This window comes from Acanthochromis polyacanthus, chromosome 23 (assembly GCF_021347895.1).
Source record: "Acanthochromis polyacanthus isolate Apoly-LR-REF ecotype Palm Island chromosome 23, KAUST_Apoly_ChrSc, whole genome shotgun sequence".
Classification (NCBI taxonomy): domain Eukaryota; kingdom Metazoa; phylum Chordata; class Actinopteri; family Pomacentridae; genus Acanthochromis; species Acanthochromis polyacanthus.
Genome location: NC_067135.1, coordinates 6,577,141 through 6,591,336, shown reverse-complemented (window position 1 = coordinate 6,591,336; position 14,196 = coordinate 6,577,141). Strand labels below are relative to the sequence as shown.

General features: G+C 40.5%; 1 protein-coding gene across 1 annotated transcript in view; it reads right to left on the bottom strand.

The window, feature by feature from the left end:
• Positions 1 to 4,926, bottom strand: part of serpinh2 (serine (or cysteine) peptidase inhibitor, clade H, member 2) — a 92,048-nt gene extending 87,122 nt beyond the window's left edge. The window contains exon 1 of the mRNA XM_051944085.1: positions 4,871 to 4,926. The gene's annotated coding sequence lies outside the window, so the exon portion shown is untranslated. The remainder of the gene's footprint in view (positions 1 to 4,870) is intronic.
• Positions 4,927 to 14,196: the final 9,270 nt, after the last annotated feature.

The window sequence follows — 14,196 nt, the reverse complement described above, 5'->3', positions numbered from 1 at the left end:
AATCCTCCCAGGTGTGTATAATGTGGCCCGTCTCAGACTGTGTGATATCACACGCAGATACACACAACAATCACTGTTGCACAGGTGTTGCAGTGCTGATATGCTTTTGTGTTCTCACACAAGGACAGATTTATACGAGTTACATATCTTTCGCACCTTAAACCACTCACTACGTGATTCGTGTGTGTTTGATTGTGTATGATTGCGTGCGAGTGTCTGTGCAGAAGACTCAGGTGTGGATTAGCAGGCTGGGGCTCCGGGAGCGAGCTCAACACACAGCCACTCCTGGGGGGGTTGAGTTGGGTGAAGGGGGTTAATTAACAATGGATACACAACTTCACATAGACAAACACGCTCTCGCACAGGCGCATCTACACACGATTGACTCATAGAAGAAGACCTCTGTTTTGCTTCATCCCCAGCAGAGTACAGGTGTAGGTTTAAGGAAGGCATGTGTGAAGGCGGAGGTGTGTGATTGGATGGTACAGATATAGAAAAGTAAATTGGAGTCGGACAGACAGGAGGAGAGGCAAGAGGACAACGTGGAAGACAGATGAGCAGACAGACAGAAAGCAAAGGTCAATAAACAGAGAGTAAGAACGGCAGAATGCAAACAGACGGAGACAAACAGGCAGAGGAGCAAATACACCAAACTAGACTGAAACTAGAGGAAAAAATATGGAAACTTGATGGTTCAAGATTCCAGGAGTTCCTGCAGAAGAGGCTGATATCAAACTAATAAAGATACTCAGTAACAGGAACATCAAAACAACTTGCCTGCTTAGGTCAGACCGATAATAGGTTTGTTGACATCCCAGTCAGTCCTTTGTGCAACATCCATCCATCCATTATCTTAATCCTCATTAGGATGGGAACAGATTTTCAAGCACATTGCACAGATGCTGAATCAGGAGTTTGGAGGCCAAGTCAACAACTTGAACTCTTTGTCATGTTCTTCGAACCATTCCTGAACAATGTTTGTGGTGTGACAGGGAGCATTATGCTGCTGAAAGGAATACAGCTTCCTTGAAGAAGTGTTCATGGTCTGCAACAATGTTTAGGGAGTTGCTATGTGTCAACATAACATCAACATGATGAGACAAGAAGAAACCAGAAGAACATTTCCCAGGTGTCTTTTCTTGGACCTTTTTTCCTTGGTATCAACCACTGTATAGTGGAAAGATGCCACAAACTTGCTGCTTTGCTCGAACCTAGTCATCCAGTCATCATAATTTGTCCCTGATCAAAGTTAATCAGACACCAATGCAACACATCAACTTCAAGAGCTGCCTGTTAATTTTCTGTCTACTAAATTTAACTCCTTGACATGTTCCATTGTCACTGAATACCTCATCTTATTCACTTTACCTTGCGGTGGTTTTAATAATGTGGCTAATTAGTGTTTATGCTCCAGTCAGACATTCATCAAGTTGTCATCACTACTGTATTCTAGTTCTATAAAAGTTCTTTCTGTCTCCATTTGGAGGGCTCGTTAAAGACTGTCAAAACATCAGTATCATGGAACTAAGCTGCAGTACAGGAGGTTGAAGGTGATTGTGGGTTCAGGTCGGGTGATGCAATTTGAACCCATTCAGAGAGGAACTGCCAGCACAGGTTTGATAACGCACAACACTTCTGAAGACAGGAAAAAATGGAATTAACCTCTGGAGAGAAGAATTTTTTTTTAATCCCTCTTCATTTCAGCTGAGCTGTAACGTAACATTATAATAAGATATTCTCCAAGTGTATATGAATTAATTATTATTGTGATTATCATTCTCGGTATCAGTGGATTTAGCGCGGCAGGTTTCAGTGGACCATGCCTAATGCTGCTTCAGTGGAATTTCCAGTCTGGTACAGTTCTAAGAGAAACTATGAATAATGATTGGATTTTAACATGAATATATAAATGATCAGCAAATGGATGCTTTGTTATTGACCATTAAAGACAGCAATTGAACCCTGCTCTGTGCTTTTTTATTTTTTAATTTTATTAAACCATTAATGGAGAACTATTGATTGCTTTCAATCTAGCGACGCCAGACTAACAGTCTGTGTCTGTAAAGGTCAGCAAATGAATCAATTGATCGGCGCTCGTTATCAATAGAGACAGAGAGAAATGCCAACCAGAGACAGCCGGCCCGAGTGACGGACGTACTGTATAAACAGGAAGACATACAGACAGCAGAAATATGGGCCCTGGACAAACTATATTGAGGTCATGGCAACAAAGTGGAGGCGAGTCAGACATACCATCTCATATAGGAGAGCAGAGATAGAGGGAGAGAGCAGGGGAAGGCACAGACAGGCAGATAGCAGACAGTCAGTGGGGAAATTACTGAGGGGTGCAGAGCGAGAGATGGCGGCCGACACTGAGAGAACGGTAAAATGTCAACTCAACACACACATTATGAAACACAGATAGAGGAAGGGAGGAGAGACAGGAAGAGAGAGGAAGGTGGGGAATGAGAAAGTGTCGAGTATCTGTGTTTGTATCTGAGTGTCTGAGGGTACATATGCAAATGCTACCGAGCATATAGGCTGATTTTGCTCTGCATATAGGTGAAAAACACACACAGCAGAGCAGTCACAAGGCACTGGGTGGAGGAAGGGGGGAGCGCAGGGAAAAGCGGGCTAAAGCTGGAATATGATGGTGATAAATATGACTCATATTCACATAAGAGTCAAAGGAAAACAACCAATTTGTAGCTATTTTTTGCACATAATTAAGTTTGAGATTTGAAAGGGGCATCGTTTTGCTTAGATAAAAAAACAAGAGACTGTGACTTGGTCACATTGGTGTGAGTACATGATGATCATTACGTGAGGTGCGAAACACTCCATTTAGCTGTTACTGTGTTCTGAACATGAAGCAGGCTATAGCTGATTATTTAATTTTTTCGAAAAAGACGAAATGAGGATGGAGAGCATAGTTTTCGATTGAGACACTTCCTGACGTTGAGAGTGCAGGTGCAGGCAGGGAGATACCGACTGAGGCAGCGAAGAAGAAGAAGTTCTACATTCAGTCACAATGGCTAATGGTACCCAGCAAAATTAAAGGAATATTAATAACAATCAGAACGGGCTTCTCACAATTAAATCAACATGATCGACTGCATTACTGACTGTTCAGCATGTAGAAACTCCACTCAGACAAATGGTTTCCTTTTACTACAGTAAATGTGACATCAGAACGCTTTATTTCACTCTTTACAGTGATTTTATTTGTCGCAGCTGCATGTTGGGAGACTAGAGGCTTCTCTGTGCACAGCTGCACAGCTTTGAACAAGTGAGGAGTTAAGCCAGGAGTGTCAAAATCATTTTAGTTCAGGAACAATTTCATCTCAAGTGGGCCAAACCAGCAAAATAAAAGCATAACAATCTAAAAATAATGACAACTCCAGATTTCTCTCTTTGTTTTAGTGCAAAAAAGTACAAGTATATTCTGAAAAAGTTCACACTTGATGATGAATGAAATATCTTTTTACAAAACATTGTGAACAACATGAAATTTCTGAAGAAAAGTAAGTTTGGTCCTTATTGACTCTGATTGGCTCAGCGACTGCAGCATCAGCCTCCTTTGTGTCGCAGCGTTCAGCATCTCACCTTGTCCATTTCACATAGACCTCTGATCGCTGCACATAGTGTTGCTCTACGGTGTTGTGCGGTGTGTGGGAAGGATTTATGAAGCCTTAAAATATATAAAAACGATAAAATAAATATGGTCGCTACTTCACGAATATTGGACGAGGGACCACGGTACACACGAGCTTTCAAACTTACATATCACAGTTTATCTAGAATGCAACGACGTAGTATTTTGCTTTATGATCAAACCAACTTGATAAGATCTAGAAATCATCTGAAATGTGTGGTTGTACAAATGTACAATTTACAGTTAATGTCTTCTCTGTAATTTTTGTCTTTTGCAAAGTCATTCTGTGGGCCGTATTGTGCTCCTGGTGGGCCGGTTTTGGCCGTATGTTTGACACCCCTGAGCTGAACCGTGAATCCAGTCTATCGCAACAATATTAGACAACCTTTTGCAAAAGACTGATAACAAAACGAACATATTTTCAGATTCCATATTTTGCACATATTAAATCTCAAGCCACTGTCCAGTCAGCGTCAATGTAAGACTATGGTATTCAGGGACGACTGTTCATCGGTGTGCCAGGCTGATTAACACCATGCTGAGACTCAAAACGTCTGCTGGTGCAACTAAATGAGAAACTTGGTAGCAGTGCTTAGACTCACAAGTGTTTCTCATTTGTGGCTGGCATGTCAGATTCATTATATTTAGTTGGGTGTTCTATTTTAGCCTCATAATATTTTGAGTACAAGATGAGTACTTCACATATTAGTGGCATTTGTTCATGCCTTTTTAGCAGAGTATTTGTTTTCCTACTTGTCTTATTAAGAGACAATTACAAAGTGTGTATTTTTGATGTTTTAATGCCCTTCATGCTCTTTATTGCTGTTGTTCAATTCTGATAATGGTGTTTACTTGCAGTGCCGTGGCTCTTTCCTGCAGTATCATCACAGCTCATTTGATATGCCAGCTGTAAACACTGTTGATGCGCTGCGTCTGAGCAAAGACATGGGGCATTAGGTCATTTCTGGTTAGGCAAAAGGTCAGCAGATGGTTTCATTTGGGAGAGGGAGGTCTGTAGCCTTCTGTAATTATGAATGCACTGCTGACCAGTCAGTGATAAACCCACCACTAGTCCCTGCGACTAGCTCCAGACTCATTGTCGAATCACATTCTCAGCTCTATTGTACTGTTCTCCTGTGGGAGAGGAGCTGGAACAGGCAGCTACATGGTGGTTTTCCTTTATCATTTGTTATTGTCAGAATAAACAGAGCTCACCTCCAGCAGGTCGTGGTGTGTCATGGCTTCCTCTTCATAGCAACATAATGCACACTGTAAAGAAAAATAAAGAGAGTGCATTTTAGCTGTTTTCAATGGGATTTTTCGTTGTTATTGTACAGAATATACCTGTTTGGTTCAATTACAGATGACAAAAACAAACAGGCCAAAAAGGATGAATAATGTCCACATCAAAAATCTGGATTTTTATAGATGGTAATGTGTTCCTTCACAATGTTTGACCAAAAATACTGTTATTTTACAGATAGTAAGGGTCATTTGAAAGACAATTTTGTACAGAAAAAAAGGTAATTCTATATGCACGCTCACTGTAAGAAAAAGCAGGGCAAACTTGTATATATTAACCACGAAAAAAATGTTCTTTCACAGCATTCAGCCTTATAATTACAGGTTTACTGTATGCAAATTAGCAAAAAAAAAAATTGATATTTTACAGACATCAGCTGTCATTTGTAAGAAAAATTATGTACATGAAGGATTAAAAACTTGCAAGTAATTTTAAATGAATGCTGACTGTATACCCACATTAAAATTTTGTAGGTTTACAAACGTGTAATATGTTCTTTTACAACGTGAGAACACAAAATAACACTGTTTAACTGAATTTAAATCATCAATTTATCATTTTTTAAATCATTTTTACGGAAACATTTGCTGATATTTTCACAGTTTTTCAACTTTACAGTATTCCATCATTCAAAAACTGTTCAAATCTGACACCCTTGCTGCCAGATATGGACAGTTTTTGCGTTTTTTTAAACAGATTTTGAAACTGTTTTTCACTGGTTATACTTGTTAAATGAAAAAGTCAGGCACAATCGGGCAAATAATGTAAAAAAGTTTGGTTAGATTTGTGCCTTTTAGAAAACAGGTATAAAAAGACACATGTTGAAAGAAGAAAAACTTCACCCTGAGGTGCTACCGTCCTGACAGATCTGACATCGGCTGGGTGTAATAACCTTCTAAGACAATTAGGGCATGTCTATGTATATGTGTGGGGGCGGTGTAGTTGATGCTCCATATGGGCCACATGTCATCATTAAATATTCATGCATTGGATTTGTCTTATTAACTACTGAACAGATCCGCATAAACATGTGTGTGTGCACTTACACAGCCATGACAAGACAGAAGCTATACATTTAAGTTATCGAGGGCCACCTAATATGAAGCAGCGGTTTAAACGTATAGTGCACAGATGCTGCACGTATACACACACGCTAACTCACAGTGACAAACACACACGCTGTAATGGCATCTCCAGGCGCTGCAAATGACAACGTCAAGAGCGCCCAATTACCACGGCGACTGATCTGACTACCATTTTCCCTGCCTCTGTCAAATGCGCTCTGTCACACAGTCACCTCCCCCAGCTTCAAACACACACATACACACACACACAAATGCACATACACCCAGAGAAGTGAATGCATAATAAAGATTCACCCATATGCAGCACATATCTGTTTTTTCTCCCCTCTTCTCCTTGCAGACACGCCTACACATACATGTAAACCCATGCACACACACACACACACACACACACACACACACACACACACACACACACACACACACACACACACACACACACACACACACACACACACACACACACACACAAACACAAACACAAACAGAGGAAACCCTTCTCCCTCTTTCCGCCCATCACAGCAGCCTTGGCATGGCGTAGAGAGAGGCAGGAGGCCACATTTAGAAAACAGAAGGGGGCTGTTGCTCTGCCTCGATGGAGAGCTCACACCAGGAGACGCCTGCAGCTTCAGTGCAAAAGCCAGGATGAAAGAGGAGCAGAAACTCTCCCACACTCTTCACTACACATTAGCCAAAATTCCCCTTCTCTCCTCTTCTTCTTCTTCTCTTTCCCATATCGTGGCACGCTGCTTAGGGGGATTATGTTGTAAACAGAGCTGAGGAGTGCGGCGCTACATAGAAAGGAACAACAATTTGGCTAGTAGCTCCTGTTCTGATTAGATTGTGGAGACATTATATTTTTTGCTCTGTTTTTTCAACATTTTCTGCATCTTTGACTCTGAGATACACTGCGGTTTGTGGTTCTGGCATTAGATTTCCTACTTGCCAGTTACACGGTGCAGGCAGAGGGCGACCGCCGTGTCTTTTCCTTTGGGTTTTTGTTCTTGAAACTTGAGGTACGTAGGAGACATTCTTTCCTTGTGTTCTCTTCAGTCGTAGCATTTGTCACCACTTATGCCTACCTCCCAGCTTCTCTTGTGGATCCCAAACCAGCTACTCCTACATTACTTCCATCCTACTTACCGAGGCCTTAAGCGAGTATAGGTTGAATCAACAAAAGATACTTATTCATATTACCCAGAGGTGGAAGAAGTATTCAGATACTGAATTTTAAGACCTTCTCAGGTTTTGTACCTTGGTAACATGATCATATGGTGTTTTTTATATGGGTCAGTATCTGATTAGAGGACTTTTTGTATCATAGTTGACATTTATGCTGTTTTCAAGCCTAAAATCAACATGGCCGCCTAGAACCAAACACCACATGGCATTTTTACAGAATTATTCTTCTAAATATCACATATACAATTGAGTGAAATTGAAAGTTATTTATGAAGATATTGTAGTAATCCTGTTGACATGCGATAAATCCACATTTGACTCTCACACTACTTTATATTAAATAACTCAGAAAGCCTTGAAGTCTGTCAGTCTTTTCTTCAGGAGGAAATGACATCATGTGGAGCAGGTCATGTGATCTGGAATTAACACACTTCCTTGAGAGGTGTTTTTGTAATGGGTAACTTAGTTGACACAGATACAATTTGTCATTTTCCATATAAAATTTGATATATTGGCAAAAAAGAAATATCTGTCATGATTATCCCATCTTAATAAAAAGAACACAATCAAAGCAGTTTTTGAATAAGCTCATTTTTTTATTGTTTAGCTAATTAGAAGGTGGTTGTTATGACACTGGGATGGTTATTTAGTTGACATTTTAGTGATATCCAATCTTTTTTTTTATTAAAAAGTGATTGTTGACATAATAAATAGTTATGGAATTTGTAAAGGCATGATCATAACGAACATATAAACCATTTGTTTTTTTACTTTTTAGAAACGTACGGAAGATATATCCCATGGACTTCAATTATATGGTGGAAGACACATCATGAGCAAAAGTCTGAAAAATACATATTCAGACAGCCGGGATCTCAGATGGAACAAACCAACATTTGGTCAAAGTGTTGGGTGGGGCTCTATCTATTATTCTTCTTCTTCAGAATTGGTTTCCAGTGAAGGAATTACTGCAATGTTTCAACTTGTCATTGTGTACCACAGAGTAGTTTAAGTGTACTTGAGCTGCCATTGGTGGGGAATCTGCAAAATTTAGAGAAACAGTGAAGAGTTACACCTAAGCCATTATTTTGAAAGGAAAAAGTTCTAATGCTTAACTCTAAAATAGAGAATAGGGATTTGTATATATGCTGCTGCACATTTGAACTACTTTTTCCCAGTTTTCTACACAAGGATAGCTGATAAATCTGAGTTGTCACTAATGATTAATGAGAAAAGGAAAGAAGAAAAAAAACTTAGATACACAAATCTGTTTGCAGTTGTTGGACTTTCTCTCTAATCATTGATTTTTGGCAGAGATATTAGATCATTTGAACACTAATTAATCTGAAACCCTGTAAAATGTTGAGAGGAAAAAGTCACTATCTGGTGGAGGTGAGAACAGCTGATCTCAAATGTTGACCTGAGAACACACTGCTCTTTGGTGTAACCTTTGACAGTAGTTATAAAGTTGATTTTATCTGCTGTGTGAAATCTTCATATAAAAAATAACTAAAGGCGCAAGCTAGCTAAAATATAGCATACCTCAAAGCTGACCTGAAGCCCAGTGTTTTCAGAAATGCTCTCAGTTACTCTCCCCCACTGCTCACACTGTTTTTTAAAGGTCATTACTTCAAGGCTGATTCGAGGCAGAGTTTGCCGCCTCCACCGCAATACAATCGAGGTGAATGGAATTTTGTTTGTACTAAACTATCAACTGTTTTCTTTGGCAGTTTGCAAAGTAAAGCGCCCTCGGTGAGGTCACAGAGAGAAACTGGAGCAACGCTGAGTTTTGAAGTGGTGTTTTGAACGGACTTTTTCACTGTTGTAAGGAGCATAAACACCAATTCATTCATCTGCATTGTTCTGACATCAAAAGAGAAGTCACAGAGAGGAGCCTCTGAAAATCTGGATAAAGTATTTACACGGCTATAAACCACTGGAGGTAAGTGAGAAAATATGTTAGGTTTTTTTAATTTGGCTGAACTGACACTTTAATTGCACCTCTGCTTGTATGCCTTAATTAGCTAATTGCAGATAATTCTAACTTGATATAGCAATTATCATAAAAAAAAATAACAGGATGGGGTAGAACTCCGTGCCAGATTCCAGGCAAATATCAACATTCACCACAATACACTGTGCTTTCTCATATTCAAAATAAAGGCTTTTCCAGGTTATTGTGAGAGGGATTTGATGTTTACGTGAGCCAACTCCCAAACTTCGACTCGACTTGGATTTCTTGAATGTTAATAAGACGCTGGTGTGTGTGTGTGTGTGTGTGTGTGTGTGCAAACTCTGAGAGCATTGTTATGGACCCGGGTTCAGGAGAAAAATAGGAACATATGGAGAGAGGAAAATGTGCCAGAGACTGGAGAATAAAGTGGACTTAATAATGGCCAGAGGTGTCATTTGAGACACACAAAGCCCTCCAACCCCACCTCCACCCCTGCACACACACACAAACACAAGCACAAACAAATGCGTAAGCTCATTGACACACAAACATTTAGGCTGGCCTCATTTCAGCTGCTCGCCTCTTTCTCTTTTCCCTGCGACTCTCTCCCACACACACACACATAAACCACACATCCCTCTTCTCTGGCCAGGCAGTCGAAGCCGGGTCAGAGTTCAACTCAGTAATGGAGTCTCTCCCACCTGGCAGTGTCAGGTAATACACAGAGGGGGAGGTGTGTGACTGCATGCGTGCCTGTGTGTGTCTGTGTGGGGCGGCTGAAATGGGGCTGAGCCGAATGACCCAAATTGTGGCGGCAACCTTGAAGAGCTCAGGTGGTACACGATGAAAAATAAAAAGCAGGAGGTAGAGGGAGCAGGAGAGAAAGAGAGAGAGAGAAAGTGAGGCTGGGGGAGACAGGGTGAGGAGGAGGGAGGCAGACAAGGAGCGCTGTGGTAATACGTGTCCTTAAACTGATTTCAGTTGTTTTCAGAACAAGGTGTGGTCCTCTCATCTCTGCATGGCACTGCTGCTGATTGAAGCCTGTTAGAGGTCTGCGTCAGAGTGTGTGTGTGTGTGTGTGTGTGTGTGTGTTCTTGTACTTGCTACATGGTGAGTACCATTTTCTGCATTTAACTATCAAAGTGAGGACATTTTTACAAAGTGAGGACATTTTGGCCGGTCCTCACTTTGAAACAGCCATGTTTGAGGGTGAAGACTTGTTTTTAGAGAACAGGTATGAATTGAGGTTTGGTTAGGGTAAGGATTAGGGTTAGGCAATCAGTTGTGATGGTTGAGGTTAGGGTAAGGCTCTAGGAAATGCATTACGCCTATGGATGTCCTCACTAAGATAGAAGTACAAACATGTGTGTGTGTGTGTGTGTGTGTCTCTGAGTGTTTGTGAGAAACACACACAGAAAAAGTAAGACTGTGTGACTGTCTTTAGTGTGTGCACAAACGCATATATTATGTGCATTACACTTGATTCCTTACCTAGATGCAATCACAATTTTTGACACGCTGTGTGTATTCTGCTCTACTTTTGTGTGCGTGTGTGTGTGTGCAGAAAGTCGTGATAGGCTGAGCAGCTGGCTGTTTCTTAGCGTCTCTGATTAGTAATCAGTCAGCATTGTGCCTGAATGCAGATTGTTAACAGGGCTGATGGACCTCATCAGAGCCCCAATCTAACCCTTATTTGGCCTCATACATTTCCGTCTGAGTATATTCAAATAGATTGTAATAGGAGGTCATATGATTGGACTCCGCATTCACCTGCACATCCCTGGTTATAGATCAAGGCATCCACGCTGACACCTTCAGCTCACATTTCAATGAATGACTGTATAATGGTTAAATGAAATCACTGATAACTGACAATTTTAAATGATTCTGACCGAGTCTTGCTGGTGAAGTTACACAATCTGCATTTGTGTTGCCACAATGCCAGAATTATGACTTTGATACAATACCTGTCTAAATATATCAATACTGAAACAATAAAACCTAGAACATCAGGAAAAGTGCGCAGCAATAGATGATGGAACTTGGAACTTAAAAGTTTATTGTTTAGAAAGGCAATGCAAGACAGGAGTGGATGTGAAAAGAAGCCATAAAATAAGGAAAGGGATTTATAAAAAGCTGCTGCTTTTGAAGGGAAGAATCCTTGCAGGGATAAGTGCAGCAGTACTTAGTAGTGCACATTTTAATTACCCACTTTCTGCAGGAATTTAGCTGGTCATTTATCACAGGTGTTGTTGATTTAGCTACTTGTGAACACCAGATTTTTAGTTCGGTTTACGATGTCCTCGACCTACGGCGTTTTATCGTTACTGGTTACATGTAACGAGTTGGCAAGAGGAGTGGACAAATCCGTCAGCACGCGGTGGTATAAGACGGCTTTGTTTACATTCTCCCGTTGTACCGCACCTTGGATTGTGCTACATCGGCTAACATTTTTCCGTTCATTATGGCAGACTCTTCTGATGATATTAAAATTCTGGGAACAGGGCAAAACACCGCCGAACATCGGTGAAGTTGTAAAAACAGTGCAACATATTGTAGTGCCCCTCTGTGACGAATGAGTGAGACTATATGTCGTTCTCTGGTCATTTATTGAGCCGTCACACAGGCTACTGTGGGCGTAGCCAACGCCAAAAAATAACTACAATAACCCGATAACTTAGCTCCAGAATTGGTCGCCGTTCCCAGCTCTCTCTTGCTTGACACACACATCAGCACAGAGGAACACACATACACACTACTGCCGACTCTGAGCCAATCACAGGTGAGCTAACTAAACATGGCATGTTCACTGACATTAGGTAAATCTCCAACTGAACAATAAACATTGATGCCTGAACATCAACAATAACATCAGCCAGTTACAATATTCTGTTATCTTCTTTTAAAATCACTCATACATGCATGAAAGTCATTGGTATTCACGACTGTTATGAAGAACTGATCATATCGTGATGCACCTAACGACTTTGTTTACATCTTCTCCAGAGTTTCGACTTATGTCGAAAATCGACTTGCATAGATCAGTAGGAACGGAACTCCGACTTAAGTTTAGGACCCCCTGTGGAGATGTTTGACACCTTTTTCAGTTGGCTAAAAAGCCAATTTAAACGGTTATCATTGCCCTCACCTGCCTCATCAAAAAAAAAGCTCACTTATCACAGAATGAATCACACTTCTTTGACTTATATTTCAGAGAATTATGTAATCATGCTTTGTATCACATTCGCTAAACAGTCCCTCTTTAAATTCTTTGAAAAAGTCGGCTCGTCTGTTGGCGGGAAGCTTCGCCGTGTTGGCCTCTTCGGTCTGTGTAGGTAAAACATCTTTTACAACAGGCTTTGTGGTGTCTGTGGGCTCGCCCCGACCATCGGCTCTACGCCAAATAACGCCATATTTTGCAGTGAGCGCGTTGCCGACCGTGCCGCTCCTCTTCGCCTCGTCACCTCCTCGTCACGGCGAAAGCTGTAGTGTGCTCACAAGAGAGGAAAGAAGCGGCTGGTTCGCCCACTACGCCTGCAGAGAGCTGCAAACACACACTGCCCCGCTGTCGAGGCGACTCTCTGGAAATATGGCTTCTATTAAAACACTGACATTCTCTAATTCCTGATACTAATGGCGAATGCTGTCATTTTGATGCACATTTAGTGTACAACAATGACTCTAGGAAATGCTTGGCTGCAGCTGGAAGATGCACAACTTATTTTTGAATCAGTGGTCTTAATACACACTCATTATTTGATGTGCCTGTACATTACAAGATTGTCAACACTTGCACAAATGTGTAACTTCAGTGTCATATTGTATGTACATCAAGAGATCCATCCGAGTATAACACTAACATACACTTAATATAACCCTTTGTGTCAGTGTTAAAGGGCAGAACAGACGCATTGGATTATATTAGATTCTACAGTAGTGTCCAAATGTGATTCTCTTTCTCTATATTGCAATTATATTCTTATTATTATTTCTATATCTACTGTGTAGATCATCTACTGCATGGCCATCCTGGAAGACAAATTCTTTCGCCGTCACTGTCCTAGTTGACTGTATAAAAATAAAAGTGACCTGACCTGACCTGTACTGAGGTGCTAACAATGTATTGCAGCCGACGCTTATTACACAGAGTGACGCGAGTGGCACTGAGGTGAGGATATAGTTTGCAGTCACTGGATGTTATTGGTTACTTGCTATCCCATAAACATAACAATTCTATATAGGTCCTCAAATCATGTTTATTTTCATTGTTGCATAATCTGTTGACGATTTTCTTAATTAACTAATTAGTTGCTTGGTCTAAAAAATGTCAGATAATAGTGAAAAATGTCGATCAGCGTTCCCCAAAGCCCAAGATGACGTCCTCAAATGTCTTGTTTTGTCCACAGTAGCCAAAGAAGAAAAGAAACCAGAAAATATTTTTTAAATTGAAGAAGCTGGAATCAGAGTCTTTAGACTTTTTTCTCCAAGAATTACTCAAACTGATTATAAAAATAGTCAATTTAATAGTTGACAACTAACCAATTAATTGCTGCAGCTCTATTTCCAGTTTGTGTCTGCGTCCTTAAGAATAATTTTGACTTATTAAAACTAACAATGCAGTACTACTGATAGGAATATTCTCCCTCAAAAAAAAAAAAAAAAAGCACAGATTTTAATTAAGTGAAGCAGCTGTCTGCATCGTACATATTACACTTTAACTCAGCACAGATCTGCTTTAGATGAACGTACAAAAGAGAGAACAAAGATGCAATGAAATTCAAAGTTTATGGCTCGCTGCTGCCAGAAATAGTCTGTTTCAATTTAGCTTGTGATGAAGTTTTTCAAACATTTCTCCCCCGTATTTGTTTTGAATACGTTTTGGTCCATTATTTCGACATTTTTCACTGCTGAAAAACATATGGCCGTATTGATGAATAGGACCTATTGTTGGAGGTATTATTTGTCATTCTGACTCGCTCAGAGTGACGGATGTGTGTGTGTGTGCGCGCGTGTGAAT